The sequence below is a fragment of the Meleagris gallopavo genome, chromosome Z (assembly GCF_905368555.1).
Source record: "Meleagris gallopavo chromosome Z, MGAL_WU_HG_1.1, whole genome shotgun sequence".
NCBI classification, from domain to species: Eukaryota; Metazoa; Chordata; class Aves; order Galliformes; family Phasianidae; genus Meleagris; species Meleagris gallopavo.
Window position 1 is genome coordinate 24,007,543 of NC_139435.1, and position 17,904 is coordinate 24,025,446.

The following is a 17,904-nucleotide window of genomic DNA, read 5'->3' on the forward strand; positions in this document are numbered from 1 at the left end:
GGAATCCCCTAGAAGGAGTCCAGAGGAGGGCCACAAAAATGAAGAAAGGCCTGGAACATCTCCGGTATTAGAAGAGGCTCAGTAATTTGGTCCTGTTCAGCCTGGGGAAAACAAGACTGAGCGGGGATCTGATTAATGTTTATAAATATCTAACGGAAGGTGGGAGGCAAGTGGATGAGGCCAGGATGTGTAGCGATAGGACAAGAAATAACGGTCTAAAACATAGGAAGTTCCGTACTAACATGCAGAAGGACTTCTTTAAGATAACGGTGGCAGAATTCTGAAACAGGCTGCCCAGAAAGGCTGTGGATTCTCCTTCTCTGGAGATACTCAAGACCTGTCTGGACATCTACCTGTGCAACCTGCTGTAGGGGGACATGATCTCTGGAGGTCCCTTCCAACCCCTACAATTCTGTGATTCTGTGATCTCTTTACGTTTCTTCCAACCCCTTCAGTACTCTGATTCTGTGATTAATCCTTTGTAATCCTTCATTATTTAGTGTGGTTTGGCTTGTTTTTTTCTTGCATATATTGATGATTCTAATTTCAATGGCTATTTAATCTGCTTCCTTGCTACATTTATATAGGGATCTCTTTTTATTAAATTTTTTGCACAATGCCTTTTATTTTCATATATTTTTAGAAATATAGCTACAGCTGCTTTTGTTTCATAATCTCTTCAGCAGCTTTCTATTCCATCAAGGATGGCTGACTACTGGGTTTTGCTTTCCTATACAGCTACTATGCTGCATTTCTTTATGAGATAAGAGAAGGGAGCTCTGGAATCTTCCCAGAGAGTGATAATGACTCAGTAAGATATATCACTAACCTCCGAGTCATTTTTCTTATGTGGAAAATGGAAGAAATAGGATAACGGAAGAAACTGCAGTCAGTGTACAGATACTGTGGCTTCATTTGTTCATTTTTCTTTCACCTTTCTGTCACGCAATCTCTAGGACACCGAGTGCCAAGCTTTATTGTAATGACTTGCAATAGGTCAGACTGTGGCTTCTTGCAGACTGCCCTCAACTCAGAGCACATGACTACCTTCATGGTACTCGTCTGGCTTCGGTTAGACTTTGAGAAGCTAGCTTAAGGAAAGAACCATTAAATGCAGTCAGGAAATGAAGATGTGAAGTGTGTTAATCCACTGGCTGGTCTGTACACAGAGATCCTGCTGGGTTTTCCTTGCTTAACTAGTGTGTTTATGCTCTGCCTTCTGTATAGCCTGCAAGCATGATTTTGAAGACAACAATGAAGCAGCCCTCAGGAAAGAATGTAGACTTGCTACTGAGAAGAAAAAAAAAGTCTTTAATTGAATGCTTTTCAATTTAAAGGAATAAATTAATATAAAACTAAATTATAGAGTAACGAAGTGATCAAAAGGACAAATTAACCACAGACTGTCAGCATTCATATATGCAGCTGCATCAATACTTCTGTGAGTCCAGAACCTGAGTGAAATAGTTGATACAAGTAGAGTCGAGTCCATGTTTTTTCTGTACAAAAGAGAAGATGGATTTCATGACTGGAGTGCACCAATATCATCAAACATTTTACTTAACACAGTTCACTGAACCTCCCCAGTGGCCTCTAAACTGAACTCTGACCTTGTTCTTGGGTCTTTTAGAAAGATATCCAATAGCAAAAATGGAAATATTGTGAACTGCACCCAGTGGCTGACACACTTATGAGTTCTGTAAAGATGTAAAACTTACAAACAACTTCCTAAGTTGAGACTTCTGATGGAATACTGAAGAGTGCTCCCTGGCTCTGAGATATAAATAATTGTTTCACATTTCTGCAAAAATGGAGTCATACACATTCACGCTGTGTAAATATAATCTTAATTCCATGTGTCATTATATAATTACTCATTCATATTCAAGAATTTGTCTACTTAACAGAGAAAATATTCTTTACATTCAGAAAAAACAGTGCCACACACAACAATGTAATATTGTAGGGGGAAAAAGCAAAATTAAGGCTGTTCAAATTTCAGGAATTACAACAGTAAAAACATACATTAAAGATTCTGTCATTTGGTAGATTCAACTCACAGTCAAAACTACTTGTGATTAAAACTACAATGTGATTAACATTTTTGAAAATGCACATGCTTGAAATTATGAAAAATGATATAATTCAGTGAGTCATGGTTATAGAAAGTTTTTTAAAGATGAGAAAAACCCATATTATTCAAAGCAAGTGTCCATCATACTTTAGAAGCCTTGAAGTCAAAATCTAATTCCACTGTTTAAAGAAATACTCAACACTTTCTAAAATTTCTCTTCAGACAAAAGGCTCTGTCTAAGCAAATGAGAATTGTATTCCAGTTGAGATAGAATTAAGGGATATTTAAAGTAATATATATACGCTTTATGGTTGTATAATTATGAATTCCAGCTAATAAGAGAAAAGTTTCTCTAATGTTGTGTGCCCTGAGCAATATCAAAGATGTTCCATGGTGTCTGATGACGCCAGGCTCTCTTCAGTGGTGCCCAATACTAGGACAAGAAGCAGCAGGCACAAACTGGAACACAGGAGGTTGTCTCTGAACATTAGGAAGCACTTTCTAACTGAAAGCGTGACGGAGCTACAGGTCCATGTTTTTAGCCTCATCCATAACAAAGGCTGACAAGCAAGTTCACATGTGGTGTTCAGCTCCACGTGTGATGAACATGTGAAAGTTCTACAGTTTTCAGCAGGACCTGAGTACTCAGCACATTTAAAGAAAACCAACACAAATGCCTGTCCTCAGTGGAGGACTTTTCTCTCAAATTTGTTCTTTATCTTGCAGTCAGCACATGGACACATTCAGTTAACAGCTGATTATTAGTAAACCATAGAACTAAAATTCTCTGTATTTCATTGTTTTAGCTTTTTGAAGCCCAACAATAGTACAGATGAATGCAAATAGTTACTTCCTAATTAAAGAATATTTGAATAATATTTGAATTTATTAGATTTACTAACATCCTCTCGTAATACCTGTATTTGCTCCACTGAATCATTTACTGTGGACACTACCACTTACTTTCTTTTTCTACTTTTCACATATTTGAAATATGTGAATATGTCAATACATTTGCTAGAAAATTATTTTGAAATTTCATACATATCTCCCAGAGAAAAAATTCTCCAAAAAATATGACCAAAGTACATAGAAATCCTATCTGTAAAACTGTCTCCCATGCCCCTGGTTGGCTGGCATGCAAGTCTATATGAAGTTCATTTGTAATCAACTAAATAATTGCACGTGCTGTTGCACAAAATAGAAAAAAAATTAAGGATTATTCTCATTTTCATATATTCATGCTTAAACATGTCAACTGCTCTGGGAAAGGATGTAACACAAACAAAAGGATCCATACTTGTGCAAACATGATGAAATCTAAGGGAGATTTCACATTGCTATCAACACAGGATGGAGAATATGACAAGAGTACTGAGTCCCAAATTTGCTGCACAATATATCTGAAATATCCATGATCTTTGAAATATCTATGAATTTGAAATGATCATAATAGTAAATGCTTTGTAAAGGAAAGATGTGCAACATCTTTTCCACTTAATATGAATGTTAAAATTTATATAACATCAAGAAAAAGTTACACAAGTTGTAATAAGCCTGACAAATACAGCAATCACTGTATTTGTACAGCTGGGATAAGCTGTATTAGAATATTCTGCAGTCACTTCGGGAGTACAGGCTCTTGTAAATATAAAATCTAACAACTGGTCTTTTAAGGCAATTTTGGACGATTTTCTATAGCAATCAATCAAGTAATAAATCAAACAAACTGTAACTCTTTATCCATTCCAAGGCTTCAGAAATGTAGATGTCTACACACAATTGAAAAAAAGTACAGAACAGCTAATGCCTCTCAAAGTCACTGATTAAGAGTCTATGTATTTTCTGTCTTCCCCAGCCATGGCATTTGTTTGGCTTCCCAAAGGTATCCTTTCAAATTTACCACTTCTCATTCTCTTGAGTTGCTGGACTCACTGTGTTTGTGTCCTAAATGTCGAAGGAACAAATGAAAAGATAAACATATGACAAAGTGTACTGGATCTGATTACTTGCTATGAATAATAAGTCAGGGCTGGATGCGGCTCTGGGCAGCCTGGTCTGGTGGTTGGCGACCCTGCCCATGGCAGGGGGTTGAAACTAGATAATTTTTGTGGTCCTTTTCAACCCAGACCATTCTAGGATTCTATGATTCTATAATGATTATCTAATAAATAGGAATACTTCACTTCAATTAAGAGTATGTTTTCTAGGAAGATTTCAGAGTGTTTCAAAAGCATATTAGGACATCAAGGATCAACCCAAATCTCCTTAATGTCAATTATTTTCTCTGTCAAGACTAGTAAATATATCTCTTCATCAAATATTAGTGTGGATGGGCAGCATTATCTCAGGAAATCCTGATTTTCTGCACAGAAAAGAAGAGAGGGCTCCCTGCCTAATTTCAGAAACTACAGAGAGAAATGAAGATTCCATATTAATGCAAGTCTGGCCAAAGTCTCCATCTCTAATTAAATAATAATAATATACAAATATTTTAATATCATATAATTGCAATCAAATAATAAAAACATATATATATATTTTTTTTAATTGTCCCTTAGATGAAAGGAATCATGTGAACTACAGAGCTGACAGCCTGGTATTCCACCTGTTTCTTGTATACAGTAATCTATTCAGGCCAAGAAAGTCTCAGGTTGTATCTAGGCTTAACATGTACTTGCCATATGACGTAGCTGATTATAATACATAAGTGTTCTGCACTGATGTATTATGCTACATCTGAGTGGTTAGAAAAAACATGAAGAAGAAACTACTTTTGGAATAGCAATGTAAATTTTCTTAAAGGGTTGCCAAGGGTGAAGACCTTTATGTCTTCAGCCAATCTACTGAATATCATATCCCAGTTGCTTCCTTTAGAAGGAAAGAAAAATACTCTTTTCAAGACACTCCATTCACTTTCTCAGAGCTAACACAGAAATGATAAAACCATAGCCTGAGTCAACACGATGAAAAAAATCAGGATTTAGTCTTGCAAATAATAACTCTTAGCAACTAACAATAAACTGATAAAGGATTGCACAATTGAACTTTGCAACTCTGCCTAACGTACTGTCTTATTTCCTACTTGAGAATCTCAATCACAGATTGGCTTAGATCACAGTCTTGGTTTAGAATACACTTAACCTCAGGGCTTTTTGAAAAAGCTCTTTAAGATCAAATTTAATTCAAACAAAATCTCAAATAAGGAAGTTTAAAGCATTATGTCAACTTTAACTTGTCAGAACATTTTAAAAACTAAAGCTTATGATATCGATTCAAATGGTTAGAAATAATGTTATATCTTGAAGTTGAAACATATCTACATCATCTAATTAAATCAAAATTGATTCCAATCCAATTAGCTCTTTTATCTCTAATGTTTTAATCAAGCCTTTGTCTTTAAAGAATCTGTTCATCGTAAAACTAGAATGTGGCACTCAGTGCAGAATCTCTCAGGAAATGTTCTTGGTGCATTATTAATTACCATCAGCAATTCTTATTCTACTTCACCAAAGAGCCTCAATGAATGAACCACGACTCTCATTAATTACGTTCTCTCATTAATTATGTTTCTTAATAACACTCCTACTTCTAGAAGGATTTGCCTTGGAATCCCTCAAGAACTACTATAAGTTAACTATTGAAAAGATACAATCCTTATTTATTATTTTCTTTGTATTTAATAGACAGAATTTGAAAAGTTTCACTTGTAGGTATTCTTCTGAATGTCAAGATTTCATCATAAATAAATAAAAACTTTTACCAAATAGTGATTACATTTGCTACTGCTCTAACGCAAGACCCTTTTTCTTTTCTGCAGTGCTGTACTCATCAGTTGTGCTTACAGCACACAACATACAGGCCTTAGGTTTTTTGGCAAACATCTTCATTGCAAGGAAAACTGTTCAGTTCACATATTCTACATCAAAATCTGTATTTTTCTGTAAGCAATTTATTAATTTACATAGAGAAGTTTTTAACCAGTATTCTGTGAGCTATATATTCAAGATTCAGCAGAACTGGTAAAACACAGTATTAGATGCATGCAAAATGTTAATAAACATATACCAAAGTCTGAAACAACATCCTGTAGTAATCCCCTTCCAAAATTATCATTATACATACACATGGTTACATGCACCCCTCTTCTGCCCTGACCTGTGAGTAGTTACACACACCGCTCTTCAGTGAGTGCTGGCCCCTCTCCTTTCATACCCCCTGTGTGAGTGCTCCTGTTTATATCTGTGAGCACCTACAACCAGCTGAATTGTACACCAGTGCAAAACCTCACCATGACATGTTGCTGTAGTCTGTATGGGCATATGTAGTTGGACACTGATAATTCACAGCAGCTGGCAGGGAGGATGCATGTTCTTATTTTGACAGAGCTCTTAATACATTAGAACAGCTTCCAGGTGCAGACTTCTGCAGATCCAGTCTTCTTTCCAAACGAAAACTCCTCTGTTTCAAAACTCAATAAATGTAAATACAGTTCTGCTAAGCTAAAGAAGCCATTGTGATCAATGCCCCAGTGTAACATTATCGTGAAAAACAGATCATTAATATTTTGTCTCCTGAGCATGAATCTGTTTGCTCCCATTTATTCCCCTTTTCCTGCAGAACTGCACGGTAAGGGCATGTTTACTTCTACACATCACAAAATATGGAATATTTCTCACCTAGCTTTAGATATCTATGTCTGAACTACTCATTGGAGTCCCATAACACGGTTTAGTGTTCTACTTCACGATGAAATAAACCACACATTATAACACTCAATGTTTCTCTGCTTCTCTCCATTGGGAAGATGGGAAATTTTGACTTCTAGCTCAGATACAAATCTGAGCTTTATAACTAACTTAGTTTGTACAAGCAGGATCTCATCATGAATGCTTACAATGTCTTCTAGACTGGCATGGAACACCCATTCTCTTCCCCTCCACCCTCTCCCTTTTTATTTGTTTGTTGTCTCTTTTTTTTTTTTTTTTTTTTTTTTGAGAGAGAGAGAGAGAGAGAGAGAGAGGTTATTTGGTTGCTTTTGATTGGCTTCTGTCTTTATCCAGACTAAAACAGTCACATCTTTTAACAGCTCTCCATTATACATTTTGATACACTGGAAAACACAAGGCTCCAAACAGCGAAGAATATGCAGCCATGCTTTCCCACTCACTCCTGTCTAGATCTCTTTGGATGGCATCTTGTCCCTTCAGCATGTCAACTGCACCCCACAGCATGGGGTTTCAAGATTCCCTAAAAAAATCATTGATTTACCTTTCCAAGGCAATTTTCAGTTATATATATACATGACCTGCAAATTTTCAAATGGAAGGTGTAGCGTTCCAATCAGATATTCAATTAAAAAATCTGATTGACTCCTTACTGAACGTCCATAATTTGTATCTTAACAGAGAAAAATATTCTTCACTTCATAATAATGCCATTGCTTTTTGGTTCACATTTTGAACAATTACTGTCGAGGATGAAGTACAAGAAAAGTAAAAATTCATCAAAAATCTTTGATAACATCTTGAGAGCTCACTAAGAACTGTGGCCACGGCCATCAAACCAGACTGGTGTGTTAATTTCACAAAAAATGATCAAATATCCCACCAGCTTTATGTTTTTCTTCCTCTTTCTTTGTTTTTAATGTTTTAAGAAAAATGTTTAAAATGTTTTGTTACTTATATATTGATGATATATTTTGCAAGGGGTGCTCTGAAAGTAATGCCTTCTGTTTTACTACATTGGTCCAGAAGATCAGAGGCAAATATTGTGGCTTGTCTGCAGAGGTTGAACCTTCCCACAAATGTTCTATTACATGTTGTTGCTGTGTGACAGGTGGCAGAAAAGGGGCAGTCTGACAAAGTGATGTCTGACATGGAAATGCATATGAAACAAAGGTGTGTCACTGAATTCCTCCACGCAGAAAAAATTGCACCCATTGACTTTCACCAGTGCTTGCTGAATCATTATGGAGACCAAATAGTGAATGTGAGCACAGTAAGGCAGTTGGTGGTTGTATGAATCCTTTGTTTCTGGCTCAAAGCTTGCTTTCTGAGGCATTTCTTGTGATAAGACTCTCACTTACCTAGGAAATGACAGGTGAGTGTTGCCAAGTGGCAATCAACATCACTGTGTGGACAATTTCACATTTGAAAGCATTTCTTTCGAGCTGTTTGCCTTCGGAAGAGAGTGCTCAGGACTATTTACTGGCAGAAGATTTGGCCTGAGACCAAATAATTCCAGCTTGCTATGGGAGATTGGGGGACGATACCATTTATTCTGTGAAAGCAAGATACAAGTTGGCACCTCCATGCTCCCTCTTATCTGTTGGCAAGGTCAGGGAGAAGTGAACAAAAGGAGTTCCTTCTGAGATCCAAAAACCAGAAGCTGCCACTCCAAAGAGAGCTGACTCAACCACTCTGGACTTAGAAATAAGTTCATATTGCCACTGGAAAGTCAATCACAGTCATCATCATCAACTGAACAACAAACCTGACAACCCACCACTACTGAAGATCAGTGACTGAACTATGAACCACACTGGACCCATGGTGGTGAGTCTCTCCCTCTTGCTTCCTACAAAGACTCCTTGCTTTTATTTCCTATCCTTTCTATCACTCGTCTCTTCTTCTCCATCTCCCTGATTGATTAAAATCTGTAATGAACTGGTAGGACCAACATTTGAACATTTGAACATTTGTTTCTTAATCTCACATTGAGTATACATATATCAAAGAATCTCCCTCTGATAAATTGGAGCAAGACAGTGGTGCATTTCAGCAGTAGTGACACTGGGTCACCCTCACTGGTGCAGATTCTTATGAGCACGGCATCCAGACTCTTGTTCATCACTGACACATAGCTAATGGTGGTGACTGTGTTAAAAAATAGTGCTTCGTAGCTCAGAATTTGCTCTCTCAAGTAGTGTTACTGTGCTCTTTGTTGTCATTTCCATGGAAATAAAGAGGAGACATAACTTTTGGAGCAATCTACGTATATGTGGCCCAAGACAATTTCTATTCACTAAATGCAGCCCAGGCGAGCCAAAACGACACTCATGCTTTAGTGAGCATGAGCCTGATGGTAGAGAAATTTAATATTGATAAAGGTGTTCTAAAGTTACAGTCTTCATATTAATAGATACGTAATTGAATATAAGCAATGAACTTCAGCTGAATGCCAATTTCCATATGTCACTTCTGTCTTTCTATATTATGCCAGATCTGAGACTGTAACTACTTTTATGTTCACACATTTAAAAAAACCCGTTACTCAAGTCTTCCATATTCTGCCACAACACCATCAAAGCAAACTTCTTTTCAAATTTCTTACAAGTGCACTGTTCTTTGCCTACAAAAGAAGAGCCATCTGTACTCATTCAACACGCTGGGAAGTGTATATTCTGTAATCTTTACAAAGGAAAAAAGGAAAACATGAGTGACTGTAGCACTTGGTAATACTGAGTAGATAAACTTTCTCATATGTAGGGAAGAAACACGTAGATAAAAACAAAAAAAAAAAAGGAAGAAAACATTCTTGGTTTTGGCAAAACTAGACTTACCATCTACCGAAGTGGGAAATATCAAAACTGAACAAAACTAAAACTAGAAAAAGAAAATATATATTTATGAGAAAGAAAACCAGACAACTGTAGCATTGTAGGTAATATGAACTTTCACATCTTGTGCTGGTATATAGTTCACACATAATTTAAAGAACCTGAAGTGAAATCTGAGAAATGAAGAATGTTCTTACTGGAAAAGTGTTCCAATATAATTACTGTTTACTTTCAGATATTCTCTATATCATTTTTTTTCTATATATTCTTTATTTTCTCATTTTCTTTCACAGTACTGTCTGCTGTAAATGTCTTATTTGTCAATTTACTCATTTGCATTTTAAATGCTTCACAAACTTCTATTTCACCACAGTTACATTTTGCTTTTTACATCTGTTGTACAAACAGAATATATCATTTAAAATTTTAAAAGAACTCTTCTCTTAGATTGCTTTTCATGTATTTTTACTGGGCTCATAGAAAGCTGAAGTCTGACAAGCGCTACAAGACTCTTCCCTCACCTAATGTAACAGGAAATATATCTGCTTACTCCCCCAAAAAAACAAATTAGAATTATTCAAATGAATATTAAAGCCATACTTGCAAAATCTGGTGTCAAACTGACAAATTCAGGGGTTTAAATAATTTCTCTAAGCATCTCAAGTTCTATATGAACTGAAGTTAAATTCAAAATATAGGAAACATCTAAGCCAACACAAGTGTCTGAAATGCAGATATCTGAACTAGTCGTCTAGACTTTTGCAGGCACTACAGAGGGATAAGAAAATTTTGATATGATTAATTGGATCTTTTAGAAATGTTGGGGATCAACTGAACCTTGGAGACATTTGTTTCTCTGCTAGGACTATAAAGGACTAATCAGATAAGAGCATCTACATTTCGTAAATCCCCTTAAGTAACAAAAGATAAATTCACAATGAAATACCCAGAAGTAGATGTCTACAATAAAAAGAGCGTGAGTTAGCAGGAGGAACACCACCAAAAACTCTTCAGACTGAATGACTCGGACATATAATGAAAAGATAGCCTTTCTAAATACCTGTTTGAAAGGCATTTTTGTAGCAGCTCATATTCTTATTAATTGTACAGGCTAGTCCTTCAAAGATGGGAAACCTTCTGTATTAGCAGAGAAAACTTTTGTAGAATCATAGAATGGTTTGGATTGGAAGGAACGTTTAAGATCACCTAGTTCCAGCCTCTTGCTATAGGCAGGGACACCTCCCTCTAGACCAGGTTGCTCAAAGCCCCATCCAGCCCAGCCTTGAATGCTTCCAGGGAGGGGACATCCACAATCTTGCTGGGCAACCTGTTCCAGTGTCTCACTACCCTCACAGTAGAGAATTTCTTCTTTATATCTAGTCTAAATCTACCAGTTTAAAGCCATTTCTCCTTGTCCTCTTGCTACATGTCCTTATAAAAAGTCCCTCCCAGCTTTCCTGTAGGCCACCTTCAGGTACTGGAAGGCTGCTACAAGGTCCCCCTGGTGCCTATTCTTCTCCAGGCTGAAGAGCTCCAACTCTCTCAACCTGTCCCCATAGGGGAAGTGCTCCAGTCGTCTGATTATCTTCATGGCCCTCCTCTGGACACGATTCAGCACCTCCATGTCCATCTTGTTTTGGGGGCTACAGAACTGGATGCAATAACCCAGGTGGGATCTCACAAGAGGGGTAGAGGGGCAGAATCACCTCCCTTGACCTGCTGGTCATGCTTCTCTTGATGCAACCCAGGATATGGTTGGCCTTCTGGGCTGCACACAAATGCTGCTGGCTCTTTTTGAGCCTTTCATCAGCCACCATCCCCAAATCCTTCTCAGCAGGGCTGCTCTCATGACATTCTCCACTCAACTTATATTTGTGCTTGATATTGCCCCTACTCAGGCGCAGGACCTTGCACTTGGCCTTGTTAAACTTTATGAGGTTGGCACGGACCCACCTTTCAAGCCTGTCCAGATCCCTCTGTATGGCAACCCTTTCCTCTACCATGTCAACTGCACCACTCAGCTTAGAGTCATCTGCAAACTTGCTGAGATTGCACTCAATCCTACTGTCCATACTGCCTACAAAGATGTTAAGTAGCACTGGTCCCAGTACCGATGCCTGAGGAATGCCACATGTCAATGACCTCCACTTGTACAATGAACAGTGGACCCCAGCTCTCTGAGCATGACCATCCAGCCAACTCCTTAGCCATCATATCCATTTTTCTCCAATTTGGTAACAAGGATGTCAGGCAGGACAGTGTCAAACACTTTGCACAAGTCCAAGTAGATAAATTAGCTGCTGTTCCTTTATCCATTGACACTGTAACTCCATCATAAAAGGCCACCAAGTTTGTCAGGCTTTGATGAAGCCATGTTTGCTACCACCAATCACCTCATCTTTATTTTCCATGTGCCTTAGTAGGGCCTTCAGGAGGAAGGAGGATCTGCTCCATGATCTTACAGGGCACAGAGGCGAGACTAACTGGATTGTAGTTTCCTGGATCTTCTTTTTTTTTCCCTTCTTGAAAATAGGGGTTATGTTTCCCCTTTTCTAGTCAGTGGGAACTTCACCAGATTGCCATGATGGATATGATGGATAGCAGGTCGGCATCTTCATTTGCTAGGTCCCTCAAAATCCTTGATTGGATCTCTTTGGGTCTCATGAACTTGTGCACCCAGATTGTCATGAGCTTGATCTTCACTTATAGTGGGCAGATTTTCCTTCTCGCCGTTCTTATCTGTGCTGCTTTGGCAGGGGGGTTGGTCTCGATGATCTCTAGAGGTCCCCTCCAACCCCTACAATTCTGTGATTCTGTGATTCTGTGATTCTGCAACTTGGGCAGTGCGCCTAGAGCACAGGCCAGTGAAGACTAAAGCAAAGAAGTCAATCACCACCTCAGCTTTATCCATATCTCTCACGACAAGATCTTCAGTTTCTTTCCAGAGAGGGCCCAATCTTCTCTGGCCTTCCTTTTATCAGTGATACACCTGCAGAATTTCTCCTTGTTCCCCTTTAAGTGGCTGGCTGTGTTTAATCTGGATGTATTTCAGCTTTCCTAAACTGATACTTGGCTGCTCGGACAACTTCTTTGTAGTCCTCTCAGATAACCTGTTCCAGCTTCCACTCCGCACAGACTTTCTTTTTGCTCTTATGTAAATCCAGAAGCTGATCCACAGAGGCATCCTGGCATTCTTGCCTGCCTTCCTCTTGGAATGAACAGCATCTGGGCTTGGAGGCGATGGTCTTTAAGCACTGACCAGCTTCCTTGGGCCTCTCTTCCCCCAGTGCTTTATTCCATGTTGCGCTGACAAGCAGTTCCCTGAAGAGGTCAAAATCATACTCTCCAGAAACCCAAGAGTAGCATGCTTGTTGCGCTCTCTCTTTGATGCTCTAAGGGTCTTGAACTCCATCATTTCATGGTCACTGCAGCCAACGCTGCCCTTGAGTTTCATGTTACTCACCAGCCTCTCCTCACTGCTGAGCACTTTTCTCATGGGTTCCTGTACCTCTTCGAAGAGGAAGTTATCAACACATTTCAGGAATCTCTTTGATTGCTGGTGCCCTGATGTACAAACATGATGTCAGAAATTTTGAAAGAAAAAGCTACAATAAATGTACAATATTTTGGAATAAATAAAATAAATGCCAGTGATCCTCTTTGAAACTTAAAAACAGTATCATTGATGTTCACCATTACAACATCTAATTAAATTATTTTCTTAGTTTCAATTAATGGCATTCCATCCATCTTTTCTGCATTTTTATGATATAAATACCAGGATACACAAACTCAAGTTTCAGCATACTCAATCCCTGAACTTATCCAGAAAACTATCCTACAGCTGAATGTTGTGGTACTTCTTGAAGAAAACCTTCTCGAACTGATAGCATAGTTCCCGTAGCCCTTCAAAATGGCAAAGCTCTTCTCAGACTAAATGAAGAAGCCTGGGGAGTGGAGAGAATACAAACAGGTAATGATTCAGCATCTTAATCTGATCTTTCTGCACTGGCTGAATTTTACAGCCTGCTGTGTATTGGAAGCGTTTGTTACTTTAAGTCCAGCTATCAGAGCAGCATGATCTGTTGCCACCTGGCGTAGAGATGATGTAAAAATCCTTGCTGACTTCTGATGAACAAAGGCTGCGTCACTGCAGAGGCTCATCTCTGCGTGGTACATCCCAGCAATGTCGTCAGCTTCCCTGTTTGCTGACTCATGGCTTCAGAATAACACAGCTCCAAGGGGAGAAACTGCCCTTTTGCCTACGAAGATGTGCAGCAGACAAGCACAGTGATAACAGAATTTGCCAGAGAAAGGGGAGAGGGTGAGATCGGTACAGGCTGTCACACAGCTATGGGGTCTGGAGGCATTCTGGCTGGACGGCTAATATATGTTTACAGCTGTCAGCAACTAAAATATTGATCCTGCCATAAGGTATTGCAGGAGAGAGATGCTGAAACATGATGATTGTTACACAATGGGCTGCTCTTAAAGGAATGACAAAAGCCTGGTTCACATTGACCATTTCAAGCTTTTCTTCAAGTGATTTGGCAAACAAATCTGTGCTTCGTAATGAGAACATCATTCAAAGAATCTACCTAGTAGTCCTTCGTGCAAAAGAAGTGGTAAAGCAAGTACAGTGCTCAGATTTTTTTAAAAGTCTGCAATTAGCACAACAATCTTTATATATAAACATCTTGTTTTCCTTAGGAACAGATCATTAATATAATTAAGCTTTGAAAGCCTTTTACTTATTTTCATAGAAAACACTTTAATTGCTGCCAACTGCTTTCTGCAGACTTCTGTATGAAATACATTTCAACTTTCCTTTAAAACCTTCTATGCTTCTGTGAGGAACACTTACAAAGACAGAAACAATCTTCTTTCTTCAAATGTGATTTTCAGTAGCAGATTTATGGACAGCCTTAATGGTAGTCTTGAAAGATGCTGATATGTTGCATTTTATTATGGTCTTTCAATTCTCAGTTGTGTTTCACTGCTGAAGCAGAATATGTCACCATAATAAGTTGCACATGTGCACCCTGCCACTGGAAAATCTCCAGGGATTCTGATCTTTTGATTTCCCATCAGAAGAAATTTTACTGATCACTTGCTCTCTACAGCTTACAAGAAGAAAAGTACTGCAACCACAGAAATATTCAAAGTTCTTTTTGGCAAGATTATTAAAAGATCATTTTTGCACCCATTGAGGAGTCATTTCCATGGCTCACTGTGCTGTTCTGGTTTATCCAGAATTTTCATTGCATTCTAAAACATTATCAGACTTATGGTTTTTCTCAGTTCAGAAGCTTGCAGTGAAACAATTCATTTCATCATTAAAAATGCAAACAGAATGCACTGATCTTAGGTATTTTATTACCTCTCTGAAGTAGAGTATTTCAGTAACTGTTGCACCCCAGAACAAGAGCTGACAACTGAAGTCACATGTAGACACAGAATTTTTAAATAAGTAAGGAAAGTCAAGTTTTGTCCATTCCAATCTTTTAATATTCAGAACAGGAAAAAAAGAAAAACTGAAGCACCTTCCTTTTAATCAGCTGGTGTTCTATTACTCCTACCAAAGACAAAGCACAGCAGAAGTTGCTGATATTTCTCTAGCCTGCAGTGGGGGGACGAGGGAGTCTGCTAAAGAAAGATCAAGCAATCTTGCAGAAAGCATTTCCTTACACTCAGACAAAGCCTACAGATTTGGTTTCCTGTGTAGCACCATTTGGAGAAATTAGAGGCTTGAAAACAGAGAATATATTGATATATATACTCTGCATTTTAATAGTGGCTCTGTTTCCATGTAACTGAAAAGTGGTATCTAACATGCCAGTTAATCATTACAGTAAAAGAATCTTTCTTGCAATTCATGCAAAATCCATTCATAACTGTAGTCATGATAGGTTCTGTTACTCATGTGGAAGACTGACTGGCTGATGTGGAAAAGCTTACTCCAGTGAAAAATAATTCAGATGCCCCAGGAGAAACTGTTAAATATAAATGAACACATTCACCAGGCCTATAGTATCTACAAATCCTTCAACAAACGCTGTCCTGTAAGTGCCTGTAAAGCTATAAGCTGATACTTCTGTGAGGGGAAAAAAAAAAAAAAAGGCAAATACATTTTCATACAATATTAAATTCCAGACTATTTTCAACCTCTCAACTTACAAGTCTCTCTGAGAAGTACACATACTTTATATATGCACTGACCATTATATCACAAATGAAATATTCAGAGCAGAATTTCTACAAGAGGATGGTGGATGGTGGGAGAGTAGGTAGAACCTTTTTAACTCCGAGGAATTCAGAACTTACAAGGATATGATTGTTAAAAAACTAGTAAGATATAGAACGGATGGTTGATCTGCTAATTAATAAGCTAACAGACAACACTTTGAGGGTGGTGATCAACATTTTTTAACTTAGATTGAAAGCCTGTCACAAGTGGGGTCCCCCAGGGACTCATTTTAAGCCCCACACGGTTTAATATCCTCATGAATTATGCAGATGATGGGACCGAAAGCACTGACCAAATGACACTAAGCCAGGTGGTGGACAGTGAAGTGGACACATCAGAAGAAAGATGAATCATCTTCTTGAGAGACCTAGACAGGCTGGAAGAAGGGGCAAGTAAGGTAACTGTGAAGTTTAACAAAGACGAGTGCACTGTTCTGCACCTGGGAAGGGGTAACCAAAGAGCCCTCCACAGTCTAGGATCTGTGTTGCTGGGAAGCAGCTTTGCTGAAAAGTACCTAGCAGTCCTGGCAAACATGATGAACGGGAGTCAGCAGTGCATCACTGTAGCCACAAAGGCAAACTGAATCCTGGGCTGCAACTGCAGGGTCATTACTAGCAAAGAAAGAAATGTGATTATCCCACTCTTCTCAGCAATTATCAGGATATGCATTAAGTACCTGGTCTCCACAGTTCAAAAAAGACATGCTAGAGTTCAAAGTATGGCCACAAAGATGATCCAAGCCTGAAGAACCTGTCCTATGAGGAAAAGCTAAAGGAGTTAGGTATTTTCATGCTGGAGAAGGTTCTAAGCTCACTGCAGTATTCCAGTACTTAAAGGGTGGTACAACCTCAACAAGGGCATGACAGATTTCACATCACTTCAGTATTTCGAGATGCAACTAGACAGGATGTTACATCATCTCATCTAGTCTCTTTTTTTCAATGAAAATTTTTAAGTGATGATCTTTCAACATCTCTTCCAACCTGGGCTGTTCTGTGACTATTGTTATCACCAGAAAAAGATATCAATTGTTGACAGCTGCTTAACAAATTATGGCATAAACATTTCCCATATCCATTATCTTTAGCGATTGTTTCTTGTCTAAAATTAGAATTTTGATTTAGTAATGTTTTGAGATATTTTAAAGAGCATTTCTTTATTTTAATTGAAACAACAAAAAAACTACTTGAATATTGAAATGATGATCTGCCAATCAGCTATACATAATGTTTCAGTTCCCATGATGGGAAAGGAATGGCCTTGGTCCATGCATTTATGAAGGCCTCTTTCCTCAAAGCAGTAACCAACACATAACAGTCTTTTGAATGTAAAGCCCAAAAAGATGCAGTTCATCCCCTTTTATCTGGCTTTTCACCTCCAGACACTTGATGCTTCTGTCTGAGACATGTGGACTCATCATGCAGAAGAGAGGTGACAGGACTGATTTATAGAAGACACAAGTCCACCTGGAGACCCAGAGCTACATCTAACATTGTACATGAGACAAAACAGATTTTGTGTTCACATAGTAACCAGACAACTATTTAGCCTAGAAGAGTCGAAGTCCAGTATCTACACTTGACTTATAACAAAGTATCAGTTTTTCCATCACAGTAATTATGATAGATATGTGAAGAAAAATATAGAGCAAAAACAAACAATTGAGAAATTTCAACAGACTATAAAATTATGGAGAACACTGAATATTCATGAATATAACATGTAAAATGTGTTTACTTCGCACTTTGACTCCTTCAAAAACTATTTCAAAGAACAAAGGGATGTGCATTCATAAATGCACTAGTGCTACTAAATTTATTCAGCCTCCTTTTCCCTGACTCGCTTCTCCACCTTTTCTTCACAGACAGCCAACTCAACACAAGTTCTTAGTCTGCACACACAACTGTACTCTTCCTGGCTCCAAATGCTGCTGTGGCTTTTGCTTGGCTAGAGCAGCATATGAACGTAAGTGGTCACAGAAGCATGGAAAATTCTCCCTCCTTCCGTGAAAATAATTGTACT